Source organism: Ornithodoros turicata, unplaced genomic scaffold (assembly GCF_037126465.1).
Source record: "Ornithodoros turicata isolate Travis unplaced genomic scaffold, ASM3712646v1 ctg00000979.1, whole genome shotgun sequence".
NCBI lineage: Eukaryota > Metazoa > Arthropoda > Arachnida > Ixodida > Argasidae > Ornithodoros > Ornithodoros turicata.
In genome coordinates, this window is record NW_026999433.1 from 409,849 (window position 1) to 426,216 (window position 16,368).

Here is a 16,368-nt window from a genome sequence, read left to right on the forward strand (position 1 = left end):
GGACAGATACTTGTAAAAAAGAAAGTTGGTGCACCCGTTCGCGAGTAATCTAGCTGGGGGATTTAAATCAAAGAGTGATATTAAACGGTAGGAACAACTTATTTATTTACACATGGTAAACAAGACTTTCGTGCACGAGACTGCACTTCTTCAGGTTTAACTGAGACACCCTGCATATATATATTACACCATGCATGTGAGCACACTACCTTCAGAAACCACGCAAATTATTTCCTTTCGGAACTGCGAATTGCCTGAAAGTACATACTTGAGTGAACATGCAGCAAGAGACGCGGACAGGTGGGTTAAAACAGGTGAGTGTCCACGTCTTTTGCTGCATTTTCACTCAAGTATGCACCTTAATCAACCACTCCGGTACAGCTTTCTTATTAATTGCCTGAAAGAAATTGCTTTGCAAGAGAGTGCACACCGGCGACCACCTCGCTCAGCGCCTCCTCCCGTCTCGTGACCTAAGGTTGACAGTGGACTCTTCATTCGCCGCGAAGAATTATCTGGTAGCGAGAGCGACCAGTCCAGAAGCGCGAGGGGCGGCGGAAAAATCGACTGCAAAAAGAACGGAAGGACAATGAAGTCGCTCGTCTGATTATTGGTGAGGAAAAAGACTTTGCAGACTGACAGCCGAGCAGCTGACAGCAGACTGACAGACTTTGCCGGCTGTGCTGTCTGGGGTTTTTCCTGGGTTTTCCTCAGACGCTTTAAGACATATGTCGGCACAGTTCCCTTAGAAGTCGGCCCAGGACGCACATTCCCCCAGGGCGTCGGTCGTGACGTTGCCCACATACGTGAGGCCGACAACGGCAAGCCCTATCGCCATCACCACCACCACCACCGAGGAGAGCAGGTTTTCTGAACCGCGAGACTGAAAGCACTCTTGGGCTACAGGATTACGCGCTGCATGCATATTGTTTGTGCGAATGTGTGTCCCAGGGCTTGGAATTAGTTCTCGTGATATATTTCTTTTCGAATCTTTCCATGAACCTGTAAGTGCTGACTTGTACTCGGAGCTTGTACTAGAAATATCTACTCGTCCTATTTCTCCCAGCCCCTTCATTCTTCTTTAAACTACAACAAGGAAATTGTTCATGCACTCTGAAAAAAGAGTCAGCTAAGGTTTCACCCAATGGGAAGCAAAACGGTGGCTAAAAATGCGGCTAAAAATGTTAATGGCAGCAATGTGGATGACGATGGTCATCCCTTACACGGGCCCGGATTGATGATTACGGGATCTTCTGGAGGGCCTGGTGGCGTGGCCGCTGTCCAGGCGGGCGTCACTGAAACTCCTGTAGAGGAAGACCATCGACCTATATATTTGGTGACCCGAAAAGAGGACATCTTGTATTGCAACCCTCTTCTACCATCCGAAATTCCGCTAGGCAGTGACGCTTCTACACTTCCAAACACCAGGCATTTCACGGCGCCTCACATCTCACACCAGCGAACACCGCAGCAACACCACCACTCATGCGCCAACTCACGAGTTCAGCGTTTCCATCGCACGCTGAAGACCACTTTACGCGCCACTGAAGACCTTTGGGCAAAGCACTTGCTACTAACGCGCATCGGTACTCACGCAGCTTCCAAGGTAGGTTGCTGCGTTGCACCACCTGCCCTCGCCTTCGGGTCCACCTTGTGTCTCTCAAGCCGGTTCTTCGACACAGCGACTCCAACCCAGCCAAGCCGTCTTCACTTAGCCACACGCCTCCAAGAACATGTGGGTAACTTTCGCTCACCAACCCCCACGCCACTCGTCTTGTCGAGCGATTTTCGTGCCCTCTCCACTTCTACATAAGTGTTTCTTCGTCACGGTGCCTTCAGCCGAGAGCTCCTGGCGCCTTCCTGGTACACTCGGGCCAAGAGAAGACAATTGCCCTCAAGTTCCCAGATCGCCTTGAGGTTGTATCCATAGACCCCGTCACGGCTGCGTACCGGGTCTATTACCAAGCACTCGGCAAATGCCTCGGCAAATGCCTCGTCACCTTTCATTCCCGTCCTACCGGCTCCGCGAGCCGTACGTTGGGCTACCGACTCTCCGCAAGTTCGCAGTTTCCCTGCTTTCTACCTATTCGGATGTTCGCGGTGACAACCCCGCCTTTTTCGCAACCGGGCCGATTTCCACCACGCCTTCAAGCCCTGCCTTCATGAAGCTCCGGTCTCGGGGGTGGGGGTGGGAGCTTTTAGCAGCACCTGCTGATAAAGACAACCACTGCCTGACTGCCCTTTTCGTGCTCACTGTTCGTGCGGTACTTTCAACAGTTCGTATGCGGCCCTCACGAAGTAAAAACGTTGTTTCAACCCGTCTCGCTTATTGCCGTGACCTAACCTTGCGATAACGGTAACGTTATCTGGATAAAATGCCTAACCTTACATCGATGGCCGATATCTACAGCGTCGGTGTCTTAGAGTAAATCGAACCTGAAGTGTTACTGAGAGTCAATCCAAGTGGGGAACGGATTGCCTCGTACCGTGCAATAGTATTCCTCTTCTACAGAAGATGGCGACTCATGCCCTCTTTCTAAATAAATCATGGAAAGCATTCAATTTGTCTCAGTTTCCGACAAGAATATCTACTTCACTAAGTTACATTTCTATCACTCATCAGGCCGACTATTACGTCTTAGTATCACACATTTAAATATCAACGGTCATCTCGTATATACCTCGACAACGTCCGCGACAACGAATGGAAACGAGGACGACGAACGCAACGCAAACAAGAGAGTGCACGGAAGTGCACTCTCTTGTGCAGGGATATGCAAGAAGGAAGTGCAGGGATATGCAAGAGGGAGAGTGTAAGCATATATATTTTTTTGTTTCGACTGCTTTTCCCCATTCCTGATAATCACGTGCATGAGAACCGTCGTGTCTTCTGTCGTATAGGGTGTGTTAAGTTATATTATGTGAATATTGAATAAATATACACCGACAGTTTTGCTGACGGGCTTTCTGCGCGGACACATACAGAGTGTGGGGCGGCAGGAGACAGCGAACAATGCACAGTTGCAGGGAAAGCCGTACTGCAGGTCGCCCTCAATTTCTTTCACCTTGCTGGGACAGGATGGCGTTACGTATCTATTCTTCTTAAGTATTGTAATGTTGAAGACAGAATTACCAAATAAACCAATAAGCCAACCAAACAAGTGAGAGCAACAAGAGCCTGTAGTACAAACGTAGTCAATTTTCTCGTCAAAAAGTAGTTGTTAAATACAGCTGACGTGGTGACAGCAGATAGGTCCATACTCATAACGATGGATACTCATAACGGATGTCCGAAGGACATGCATGATTGGATAAATATCCAAGGTCATTTCCTGGATATGACAACGGATGTGCACGGAGTAGTGTTTGTGTTTGGTGCAGTGTTACCTCCAGGAAAACACGGGAAGTAAACTTGTAGAGCATTCGGGCGATGCATGAAGGCGCTGACTCACTGTAAACACGGAAAGATTCAGTGTTGAGACGCATTCTAAAAGTACGCGTATGCTGTGCAAACATGCCGGCGAGCTTCAGAGCGCGTACCGCGAATAGTCCTGGAACAACATGCTCTTTGCTTCAGACGCTGTACCGTGCTCTTGAAGTCCGCGTAGAAACACAGCTGCAAAATGATGAAGCGATATAGGGGCTACTACTTCGCCGTAGTGTCCACCTGCAATAATGACCGTCTGCTTTATGATGCACTATCATTTCTGTCCATAAATCTGAGTCGCCCGAGCGTGGTTCATGTCTGAGTAGGCTGAAAACTTCAGGAAACACATGGTGCGCTAGTATACGTCTAAAAATGGGATAAGTTGAGACTTTAGGGATGCCGATTTAGCTGGGCACGAAAAGTGATGTACCTTCCGATGTCGTGGTCGTTCGAGTCCACGTCTTCAGGTAAACCAGGGGAATGTCCTGAGCATCCTACATACGTTGACTCGTGCACATCCGTACCAGATTTTCTTGTATAATTGTGTTCGGAAGCTGAGGATACCACAAAAGATAAAGTCATGGTATTTTTTGCGCAATTACAGTAAACATCATGAATTGACACTACTGTTTTTGCCCAATGTGTCAGCTACAATGGCTTTTAGCGTGCGTAAACAGCACGAGTCAATTCCATTTTGATCTCAAATTAAAAATCGTGAAAGTTGCAACAAAATTTGTGATATTGATATTTGTCTGGGCTGTGCTCCTCCTATACACGCCACGGAGGCATATGAGGTACGGACGTGTAGGCCAAAACGTGTTCTATAAATTCATGCGAAATTTGTCTCCACCTTGCCGTCTATCGGCTATGCTCTCAAAAAATGGGGTTTTTGCAATCCTGTTTCTCAAAACGCCACCTCCGATTTCCGTCATAGTTTGTACATACAGGGTGTCCACGCTAAGTGTGAACAGATTTTTTAAAGATATATCAATCACTTTTTCCGACACGAAATCAATTGCAATTTAGCATATGCTGAAGGGCACTCCCTTGGGGGACATTAACAGACTCCTAAGGCGATGTCTTAATTAACTTTCAGTAAATAACTTTTTAATTATAAAAGCTATGAAGTTGCTCCAATGAGAACACCTGAACTCTTCGGTTTCCAGATACCAATACCGTTTTCAGAACAAAAATCCGTTCGGTAGATCGTCCGCAAAAAATTCGTGAAGTGCTCGTTCGCGGCGTTTTTCAGTGACTTTTAACCTGTCTCTGGGGGTTGACATTGTAGTTCTGAACTACCATATGGGCATCTTGTTAGAATGCGCGTTTCTGCATGGGAACTGAATGAAAAATGTACGAGAGCTGCCGATGACACCACTCACTTCTGAAAGTCGTCTACTCCCGCCAGTGCACTAGCGCGCGCAGAACCAGACGATTTTTGTAACCTATCTCGAATTTTCGCGGAGGGCGACATCGCCATTCTTATTGTTGCCAACACAGATCGCGGCATGCTCAGCAGTCTTTATATTTTTAATTCGGCCACTTAATAACCGTGACGCGCTTTTTTAGGTCACCTCGCAGTACTCCATTTTCAACGAAGGGCAATCGAATGATAGTCCTGATGAAAGGGCCAGAGGGTAGGAGGCTGTACCTTTAAGCATGCATTTTGTACCTATATTGTAATGATCAAGCTAAAAGAGCAAAGTTCATTTGGGTCATACTTACGCTGCACAAAGCTCACTTTCGTCAGTAAATGTGATAATTATACCTTAAACGACATACGTTAATACGATACGTACTGTGGAGTGCGGCGAGATTTTTACCTTTTGCCTATTTTCTAACCCGCTCATTATATTAAGTTCGTTTCTTTCCTTTCATTGAATTTGATGAGCATATCTTCATTCTGTCCTCTTTTATAATGATGGCACGCCTGACCGTATTATCAGAGTATATCAATTTTTTGGACACGAGGTATCTGATTACATGTTGTTTTTTATCCGCTCAGCCTATGCCGACATACAGTGTGTCTTTTTCGGTGAAATTGTTCATAAGAAAACTAAGAGCTATAGACATCCCGTTATCACTTCTATCACTATCACCTTTGGCGGCGGATGTTCCTGGCCATCTGCTGCTCAGCCGTCGAATGAAGAGTTCCTTAAAACCGTTAATTAACTTATTAATTATAAAAGCTATGAAGTTGTCCCAATGAAAACATCCATTCCTTTCGGTCACGTGATATCGGAGCCGTTATCGGAAGGAAAATACGTATGGTAGATCGTCCGCGAAAATTCGTGAAGAAACACATTTTCTTCTTTATTTTGTTCATTGCGCATCTTCTGGGACTCGCATTTCCTTCACCTTTAATGCGAGAGAGTGAAGGAGCAGAGTGGAGCCGCTTCATGTGTCGAAGATGAGCTTTAACTTGCAGAAACGCAACAAAAACACTTGTATCGAGTGACGCTATCTGACCTCCCCTTACCTTGGGCTTCGCTTTCTGTTTTCTTTTCATCTTTTTTTCCAGAACGCAAGAGGCGACAGTGTGCTCTTTCACCCAGTCACTCTGATGATGCTCAATGAATAAAATTAATAAAAAAAATGTTATCATTCACGAATTTTTTGTGGACAATTTACGGAACACTTTTCTGGTCTGAAAACGGCTATGATATCAGGTGTCCGGAAGGAGCAGACGTTCTCGTTGCACTACTTCGTGGCTTTTATAACTAAATAGTTAAGGAACAATTGTTAGAAATTAGTCATTCGGCGGCTGAGCAACAGATGGCCAAGAACACATGCCGGCCGAGAGACAAGAGAGGTGAAATCATAATGTCTTTATGAAATCATAATGTCTTATGCCATTATAGTCTTTATGAAACATCTGTATAAAAAATACCTTGTATATTTCGCTTTGTTCAGACGCTGTGTAAAGATGGCCGTTCCCCAATCGCTCGATCGCAGGATGGGGGGGATGGATATGTTTGTTATATAAACATGTCTCGATCGCTTTAGAGCATAGCCGGAATATATTTCAGGCGTTTCAATATGTTTCGAAAGAAACGTCGTCGTCGTCATTGAGTACAGCTTAGGGATGGGAGACGCGGACAGTTTCACTCTTAATGCTTCCACGACACCGGCAAACTCGGGGGACGGCGACTGATGATACGGACCAGTTGCCGAACGCTAATTGCGAATTTGTGACCATAGTTGCATTAACTATAACTGTGGCATATCGCGTGGCCGACCTTCCATTTGATGCCAATACACACTCTGTCGCTCTGTCGCCGATACACTGTCGAACTTCGGTTTGTTATTCACTCCTGTCTCAATGAAGGCTACTGAGGGATGGTTGGGATTGGCAGTTCAGTGGGACAGCCTGCTTAGCACTTATTGATTCTGCTCCTCGTTTTTATGGCGAGAGCAGTACTATTTTTGAAACGTGATGTGGGCAAGCTTTGGCTTGTCCCATCCTACAGATGACAATACGAATACACTCTCATGTTGGGAGCATGGCTATTTTCCAAACAGTGACAGCGGTGCTGCGTTCAGATATCATCCGTGAGCAGTCATCATCCGTGAGGGTCTGTTGAGTGCTGTCGCCGCTGGCTTACAGCGACTCGGCTCTTTGATCATGATCACGGTGAGGGGCATATCATGTTCTAGTAAGCCCACTAGGACTGTACCGCCCCCCCCCCCCCCCCACACACACGTAGCGACTCTTCCGGAGTTTCAGGATTGTTTGCGGGGCATGCCACATAGAAAAAGCAATCTACCTTTGGAGCGTTACTGTCTGGTATGTAAGATGGGCTTAGTAGAGTAAGTAGTATTTAGTATACTAACTACTACACTTCTACTATGTAGACTAGTAGTCTAAGTAGTTATCTTGCTTGATGACAGTACAAACTGTGGCTCCGGCTCCTGCTACCAGTGTTGACTCCCCAACCGTATAGTTGTGTCTAGTGAATAAAGCAAATGAGTAAATTAGGGACTGGTAGACTAAAACGATAAGGAAGATGGGCTGAGTATCCTGCTCTAGAAGCTGTTAGCGTGGCAGTTGCGAATGAACGTGATGTTGGTGTCACTATACCTGACACTGTCGTGGCGGCAGCCGAGAATGTTCCTCCCAGTGGTGATTTCATTGTCAGGGGAGATACTGAGGCAGTAGTTGCTATTAGTGACGGGGATGCTAGCGCCCAGTAAACCACAAATGTCCCTGGGATGACTGCAAGACAGCCTTACCAGGATATGTGGACTACCTGTGGATGTCCACAATCATCCGGATGATGTCAGGGTGGACATCCCATGTATGTTAAAACAAGCATCCATATCATGTCACTGGGACGTCTTTCAGAGACATGATCTGGTACCTTGTTGGGACGTTTTTTTTATGTTATGCTAGGTGTACACAGTTTGAGCAATACCATGATGCAAATATGTGGTTCAGCTTCAACGTTTATTGGTGCACTGACTGAGTGCAGTAAGACAGCTTTTCATAAAAAATACTCTCGACCAGAATGCATCAAGAGTAAGATAGGAAACTACAATAGTACCACAGCAGTGAGGAGCTTATACATATGCTGTGTTTATAAGCATTTTGAGCAGAATGCAGACAAAAATATGCAGGGTGTGTAGAGAACAAGGTTAAGCCACATTGTACTACATAGCATGTAACCAGAGTAGCAGAGGCGCAGCCGTGGTAACACACGTTTATGGGTGTGTTCCCTATTGACGAGTGATATCAAGTTTGATGTGATTGGGGACGCTGTCTTGATGCTCATGTGAACACGTGGAGCTGCTCTGATACTAATATTAACAGAGCTGTTCAGGATCATGTTAACACTAGAGCCTCTCTGACGCTGATGCTAACATGAGGGCTGCCTTAATCCTGATGTGGCATTAAGGCAGCATGTGACTGAGTTGCATTGATGCTGGTTATGGCAATATTGAAAATGCTGCTGTGTGGCCAGCAACGGCAAGCTATTCACCGCCCCTCCCCGTCGCTCTCTACGTGCTTTCTGAAATGTTCTGCGAAGTAAGCCGCTCATGTCTGGGGGAGATGAGAACCCGCAAAAACCCACGCGAAACAGTAGATATAGCAGCAAGAAATCACTTTATTCACCACTCACGAGTACGTACCTCTGAAACTATCCCCATTCATCATCAACACACCTGAGCATTCGTCTCACGCAGTCACAAAATTCGCAATGATCGGACGATGAACAACAATGAAAAACAGCACATAGATTCTCACTTCCGGTCCAACGTGTCTTTCTCAAAGCATTTTGAAATCGTGTAATGACGTGCATGAGTCTCCGCCAAATTGAACACAATGCTTGCGTCTTTCTTCCTGGTGGACGTTGCGCCATAACGCCTAATCTGCAACAAATATCTTTCCAGAAAACACAATGACAGCATAGCCATGTGCAGCAGGTGTCAAGACATATACACACCGTCTGCACAAAGTCGCCCACATGCAGTTTCATCTTGCGTTCCATCTCCCCGTCGTTGGTCGCCTGCAAATGGAGTGAAATCTACAATGACAATGCATGGCACAGCCGAACATAATATTTCGCAGTTATATTGATTACACACCTTACACGGCGAAAGTCCTGATGGCGAAGAGCGATTTTGGCTACAGATACAGAGCCCCGTCCTCACTTGACATTTCAAACGAGCCTGACTGGTCTGCTGTGGGTTGGCAGAAACATTTCCCCTTACGGGCTCTTTCTCAGACGGGTTGCTAGAACGACAGCATAAACTGGGAACGACAGCACAATCCTCTAATAGCTGCAGACTTGGCGGAACAATAATACGCTCAAGATCATGCGTATCACTCGCCACGATGAGAAACGTCCGTTAGAGCCAAAGCAAAGCGAACCAGCGTCAAGCGAACAAAACTGCGCATGCGCGACTGACAGCGCCGACTGGTGGCATGGTGAACGGACAAGGACCAGGGAGTTCGTGTTGGCATGCAGCCAATGCAGCCATCGCGGCCCAAGAAGCAAAAATAGAAAACTGTACACAATAATTTTAGTGAATTTAAACTGAAAAATATTGTATCAGGCACGTGCCTGGTGTCATGTCATGCATATCTAATTGCACTGAAGTGACACTCACCCCACATTACGTCCAGAGCAGAATGTCAAAATACAATCCTCAGGATGTCATGCAATTGACAGCCTTTGCGACACTACCTATGGATGTCCAAATGATGTTTAAATTGGACGAGGACGCCTCGACCAGACGAGGACGTTCATGGGCTTTTTATGGTTTATTGGGCGGTGATACTGGAGTTGGCCGTGATGGGGACAGTGTAGTGTCTTCTTGCTTACTGGTTAGTTATTCACCTAGAGTTCACCAGGAAAGAGAAATATTAATTACAACAGACAGGAAACCGAAAGATTAATTACAATAGACCACAAACGGAAGAGGTCGGGCGCGTATCTTTTCCAAGAAAGACTATAATGACTAATAAGGATGACTAATCAATTAAATTCATTAATAAACTCTAATAAGGATGTCTTGAACAAAAGCCAGATACCGATATGGGAGACAGTCCTAGTTAAAATCCACACCACGTTTAAAAATTTTGAAACACGTACGTGTATTAAAATATCCATCCCTGAATTTTGACATGCAAATGGGCCAAAACCGAAACCGTGGCAAGCACTTTTGGGGTGGTGGTCTTCACGGTACGAGATCTGTATGCACTTCTGTATGTCAACTGCGCTCGCAACTATATTGTCTTGGCTCGGAAACCGTATGTTTCTGGAACGTAGAGAGGGAAAAACGAATCACAAAACTTGAATATACTTCAAGTACTCTTCTCCTTAGGGAAGCGAGAGATTTATTGACTCTACGTTGCACTAGTGTCAGCGCGCTGAGCGGTTGAGCTGGAGTTGGAATCAGGGTGTCGAACCGAACCCGAACCCGAACCGAAAACCGTACCCGAACCGTTATTTTTGCCGGAACCGAACCCGAACCCGAACCGAAATTTTCATGACACTGTTGAACCCGAACCGGAGCAGAACCGTAAAAAATAATAGCGGTAACCGGTTCGCAACAAAACGGTTCGGACATAAAAGAAGTCAGCATAAGAGTTCCTCTCTATCCCCGAACGAAGACACATTGGTGTCATCATCACGCGCCTATATCATAAATTTCAGAAATGTTCACCTAGCAGTCAGACGACGACGTACAGCAAGCATACTTTCAGCGTCTTTTTAACATGTTGAAGCGCAGTTGTCCTTGTGAGTGCCGCGGCTAGCGCCCCACGCACGCGGTGCGGCGTCTACTCTTCAGAGACCAGGTGCCACGCGGACGAATGAAACACGAATGGAGTAGGCCAGTTATATAGCTCTACAGGACGAATATGTGATCAAATAAGCGCCCAAGATTTCCCTTTACACGTGAGCAGCACAAATTAAACAAGTCAGAAACAAGAGAAGTGGAGAAGGAGCGTACGCAGAACGGTGCCTGTTTGATTGGTCGTGCTTTGAAAAGTAAATGTGGTTCTGCTTATTGGTAGCGCAGTTGTGTCGTCGTGACACATTGCCGTTGTGTTGTGGATTAACAAGTACACTGCTGTGAGCTCGGACAGAGTAAGGCTTGCAGGCTTATTTTCGACATGCTTCAGTACGGTTTCAGGTCGATTCACGCTGCGAAGGCAGTACTGTCGTCTATGTTACGCTGTCCATCTTATTAGGCTTCCTTTAAGTGTATCTTGCTGGCACTGTGCGTGTGAAAAAAGATATTTTGGGAACTGAAAGTAGCAGGACTACACCGCTTCAACAGCGTGAACTCTAGTTGCAATAAGTGTTCATCCATTTCTCATTTCTCTCACTAAAGGGCTACCTCACCGCTAGAGACGTCAATGCAGACAACAGCAGTAAGCTATTAGCCACGCATTTCCTGATAAAAGCAGTTTTATGGAACATATATAACGGAAGCGTTGAACCGGTTCGCGAACCGGTTCGGGGCTGCGAACCGGTTTGCGAACTGGTTCGATTTCTGGCCTGGCCGAACCGGAACTGAACCGGAACGAAATCAAAACAACGCGAACCCGAACCCGAACCGAACCCGTATTTTTTGCGGTTCGACACTCTGATTGGAATTAGAATTGGAAATGAATCAAAAATAATAATCAATAATACTAAAAAGAAAAAGAATGGAAAAGTGTTATCTGGGTTGGTTCACTCTGGAAATTGTTGCACCGACGACTAGCGCCTCGTTCGAACTTACCTCCTCTGTTGAACTGTCCTTCTCGGCTCGCATGGCCGCGCAATGATATCAGCAATCAGCTGTTCTCGTTTTGTGGAGTGTGCAAAAAGCTGTTTGTAGTTAAAGCTACAGGTACTTAATACGAGTGGGAGAGCTTCGGCAGTCTTCCTGTGGATTCGTGGATCCCGTGGATTGAAATCTGCCCTGATACATATACAGTTATATATACCTTCAATATACGCTGATACATATACGGTCAATAAATTGGGACTTGCTCCACTGCAATCTTTCCCGGAGTTCACAAGAGACACTGTTTGTGGATTAATGCCTTACATTTAATCTGTCGCAGGTCGTTCTACATCCTACCCTAATAACTCATGCCACACAATCCGCCCTTGACTTGGTTTTAACCTCCCATACTGAGCACATCACTTCCCTGCATGTCACTGATGGTCTCAGTGACCACAATGCCATTTTCTTCGATATATCTTCAAGTCTTCCAAATGTTCATAAATTCAACGATAAAACCATATACGACTATGCTCGAGCTAACTTCCAAGCCATCAACGAGGGTCTTGAAGCTCCGTATCAAAATTCCTTTCGTGGCACCTCGCCTTACTCCATTGAGGATAACTGAACCCTCTTTCGTGACAACACAAACTACCTTACCGAGTACCATGTTCCGAAGATAAGAGTGAAATCTTATGGTCACAATCATTGGTTCACAAAAAGTCTTCAACAAATCTTGCTAACCAAGAAAAAGCGTTTATTCAGGAAGGCAAAGCGTTTTGGCGACGACGTATCATGGGCTAAATTTCACTACTGTTAACGTGAATACAGGCGCTCGATCAAGGAAGTGAAACATAAGTTCTTTACCATCGACCTCCCGTCTCTCTTGAAGAATAAACCAAAACAATCTTGGAAAATTTTATCTCCGCCAAAATCCCACCTTGTCGGTCTAACTGACACCCGCCGACAACGACTGCGTCAACGCTTTCGCTTCCTTGTTTTCATCCGTTTTCAACACCGATAACGGGTACACCCAAACTCCATTATCAGTCATCGCCTCCTCACCTATGGTCCCCATTCATATCAGCACTCATGGAATTTGTAAAATCATTGAGTCATTTAAGCTGTGGTCAAGTACTGGTCCGGACTCTATTAACCCGAAGGTTCTATACAACAGGAGAGCTATATCCAGCAAGATTCTATGTTGCATATTTACTCAGTCACTCCAAGATTCTGCTTTACCGCAGGACTGGAAGACTGCGAAGATTGTCCCTATTCACAAATGAGGCAGCTGCCACATCGTTAAAAACTACCGCCCCATTTCACTCACTTCTATGTAAAATTCTCGAACGCATACTCCAAAGTAGTTAAGTACCGTGAAGAAAAATGCTTCTTCTATCCCTTGCAGCACGGGTTTCGAAAGCCCTTTTCGAGTGAAACTCAAGTAGCCAGTATTGTTCACGACATCTTTCTCCACGCGGACAATAATCATCAGACTGACGCCGCTTTCTTAGACTTCCGCAAGGCCTTCGATATGGTGCCGCACTCTAAGCTTCTATACAAACTCTATCTGCTCAACCTCGACCCGTATGCCGTCCGTTGCATAGCTCACTTTCTGACTAATCGTACGTTATTTGTTACTTGCAACAACCACCTGTACCCAGATGTACCTGTGCTTTCTGGCGTCCCTCAGGGTTCAGTGCTCGGCCCTCTCCTTTTCCTTATCTATATAAATGACCTTCCTTCAGGCATATCTTCCACGATTCGTGTCTTTGCGGACGACTGTGTAGTGTACAGGCAAATCCTCTCTCCTTCTGACCAACTAACCTTACAAAGAGATCTTTCACTAATTCGGCGTTGGTGCAATGAGTGGCAAATGCCTCTGAACATTGCAAAGTGTCGCATTTTGTCGTTTCCTCGAAGACGGGTCTCATGTCTTCCTCCCTTCCCCTACACTCCAAGTGATATCACATTAACCCGAGCAGATTCTTACAAATATCTTCGAATCCACCTTTCCTCCAACCTAAATTGGAACGAGCACATCAACCACAAAATAACTAACGCTTCTCGCTCCCTAGGCTTTGTTAGACGCACCCTCAGGTTGGCGCCCTCCATCTTAAGCTCCTAACCTTCACGGCTCTTGTACGAAGCAAGCTGGAATATGGATCACCTATTTGGGACCCTCCCGAAAAGTATCTCTGTGACGCCATAGAAGCCATCCAGAATCGGGCTGCCCGTTTTATTTCCAGCGACTACTAATTCGATACCTCTGGAACCGCATTAAAATCAAATCTTAATCTCGACTCACTCGAACATCGTCGCCGTCTTGCCAAGTTAGCCATCTTCCAGAGGTTATTTTTCATCTTGCCACCGCACCAATCGCCCATCACCCGCCCGAGTGTCATTTTTCCTCGCATCGACCACACTAATAAGGTCACACGCTTTCATTGTAATACCAACGCATTATCCAGATCATTCTGTTGTTCAACTGCCATCCAATGGAACAACCTCCCATCACCTCTCGCAACTATTATCAACCATACAGTATTTTGTAACACCCTCTCCCGTTCGCTCCACCCAAAAGACCACCACGTTTGTATGTCAGTTGCTATGAAATTTTTCTCCTCCCCCTTATCATATTTGTTAATTATCTGTACTTATGTGAACGAACTCCCTGTTTCGCGCTTTAATACTTGTTTTCATACAAGTTTGTACCGTCGCCGTTTCTTTATTTTCCTGTTTACTTACTGCTAATTGTGTTGTTCTTTTTTGCTTGCTTGTTTGTTTCTATCAAGTTGCTGTAAATGTATCTTACGCTCCAGTTCCCACCCCACATGTAATATCCTCCGGACCCTTGGGCTTCTCGAAATAAATAAATATGAATGTTATACTAGTGCATGCAAGTAGCGTCTGATGTAGGCCCACGGTCTCGTCGTGATACAGTGAGGAATACTGCGACACACTTGATTGAAAGCATTGCTGCGAGTTAGCTTGTTTCCCGACTGATTGTTCGTTGAATTGAACTTGCATTTTTGTAAAACAACTTCAATATAATGCAGTCGTAAAGAGATAGTTTCCTTGGTTTTGTGGCATATTTCGCTCACTTCATCTGCTTTCTCTTGGCCCCCTTTGGGCTATCGCGGCCTCAATGGGGGTCCTGACACATGGTTTGGGAAACACTGAGGCATACTCTATATTGTTACATGTGACATGTTCTAGTGTACTGAAGCCAGCTTCACTGTTGTATTGTTTCTTCGCATGGTTACTTCTTCAACGTTACTTGAATGAGGAATGCGGAGAATGAGGAAATGTATGCCTTGCATGTTCTGGATGTTCTCTAATTGCTGACCACTGCTGTTGGGCTAAAATCCAGCAACTACACAAAAAGATTAACAAATGCAGAACAGGAGACAGAAACACGGGCACAATGTCATGATTGAGATCATGATATGCTGTCAATTTTTTTCTGTGTCTCTGGTTCTACATCTTATGAACATGTGCCACATTGCCAGCACCCTTTCCCTCTAGCTACGAAGAGAGCCTCTCAGTAAAAAAAAACGCAGGTTGTCAAATGCACGTAAACAGTGCTTACATTTTTTTGGGGTCTTCGCTCATCTAATGTTTATGGAAGAAAATGCCCCTCTAGTTCACAATGCATACTCAATATGAATGTGCTCCACAGCCACAAACTACATTGTAAATTAGCACTGCAGTATGTTTATCGGCACACATGAAATTACCCTTCATAAGTGCATCATGCAAGCTCATTGATTCTGATGCTAATTGCTCATGAAATAACATGGGGTGGGGTGAAAGACACTGGAATCACATGTTGCGTCACTAGCAGTGCCACTACTTACTCAGCAGTGACATCACAAGCAGTGATTTTTCACTGAAGCCTGCAACTCAACGATGTACCTAATTCACATCTTGATTGCAGGAAAAGTAAGCACATGTTTGTTTACTTACTTGTTTACATTACTTGCTATACAGTTAGTTGAAACTTGTTAATGTGATGACGGTCATTCTCGTTGATTTTGGCAATGAAACCATTTTAGGATAAAAAAACACCTGTCAAGGTGTAAGCTATGAAATGTAGTAAATTGAGTGAGGCATTTTAAATTGCCTTTTTTCCTTTATATTTTCAATGCTGACATACATCAGCCTGTGTAACTGTCAACCTGGGCTATTCCAGCCAAAACCAGCCAGAGATGTAGCTTGACTCTCTTAAATATCAATGAAAAAAATTTTTCGCATTTTTTAGACGATGCGTATATCGAATGTAAATCATCATTTTGTTTTCTTGAACAATGGGGGCACATTAAACTGTGCCGAAATATGAAGTTGTCCCTTACGAGCTTCATTCTGACATCTACATATACATCATTTGTGCGCTTTCCTTGCCTGGTGTTAGAGGGGAAGCACGGGTCTGCCATCCCAAAGGGTATGTAGAACGAGAATAAATCTGGTGAGGTGGTGAGAACTCAAGAACGGAGCCCATTTGGGGTCAAGTTTACAATAAATTTCTGACAAATTGGCATTCTTGAAGGAGCCCCAGATTATTTATGCTTGTAACTGATTGCTTGTGATTAGCTTCACATAAAAATATCAAGCTGATCTATATTCATTGTTTAACCATGTGTTTGAGAATATCAGGCACTTGCAAAAAATTACTTTTTTTCACATAGTATATTCACATATAGGTCGTCTAAAATAAATCT

General features: G+C 45.0%; 1 protein-coding gene across 1 annotated transcript in view; it reads right to left on the reverse strand.

The window, feature by feature from the left end:
• Nucleotides 1–16,368, reverse strand: part of LOC135376029 (uncharacterized) — a 46,706-nt gene that overhangs the window by 17,457 nt on the left and 12,881 nt on the right. The window lies entirely within an intron of this gene.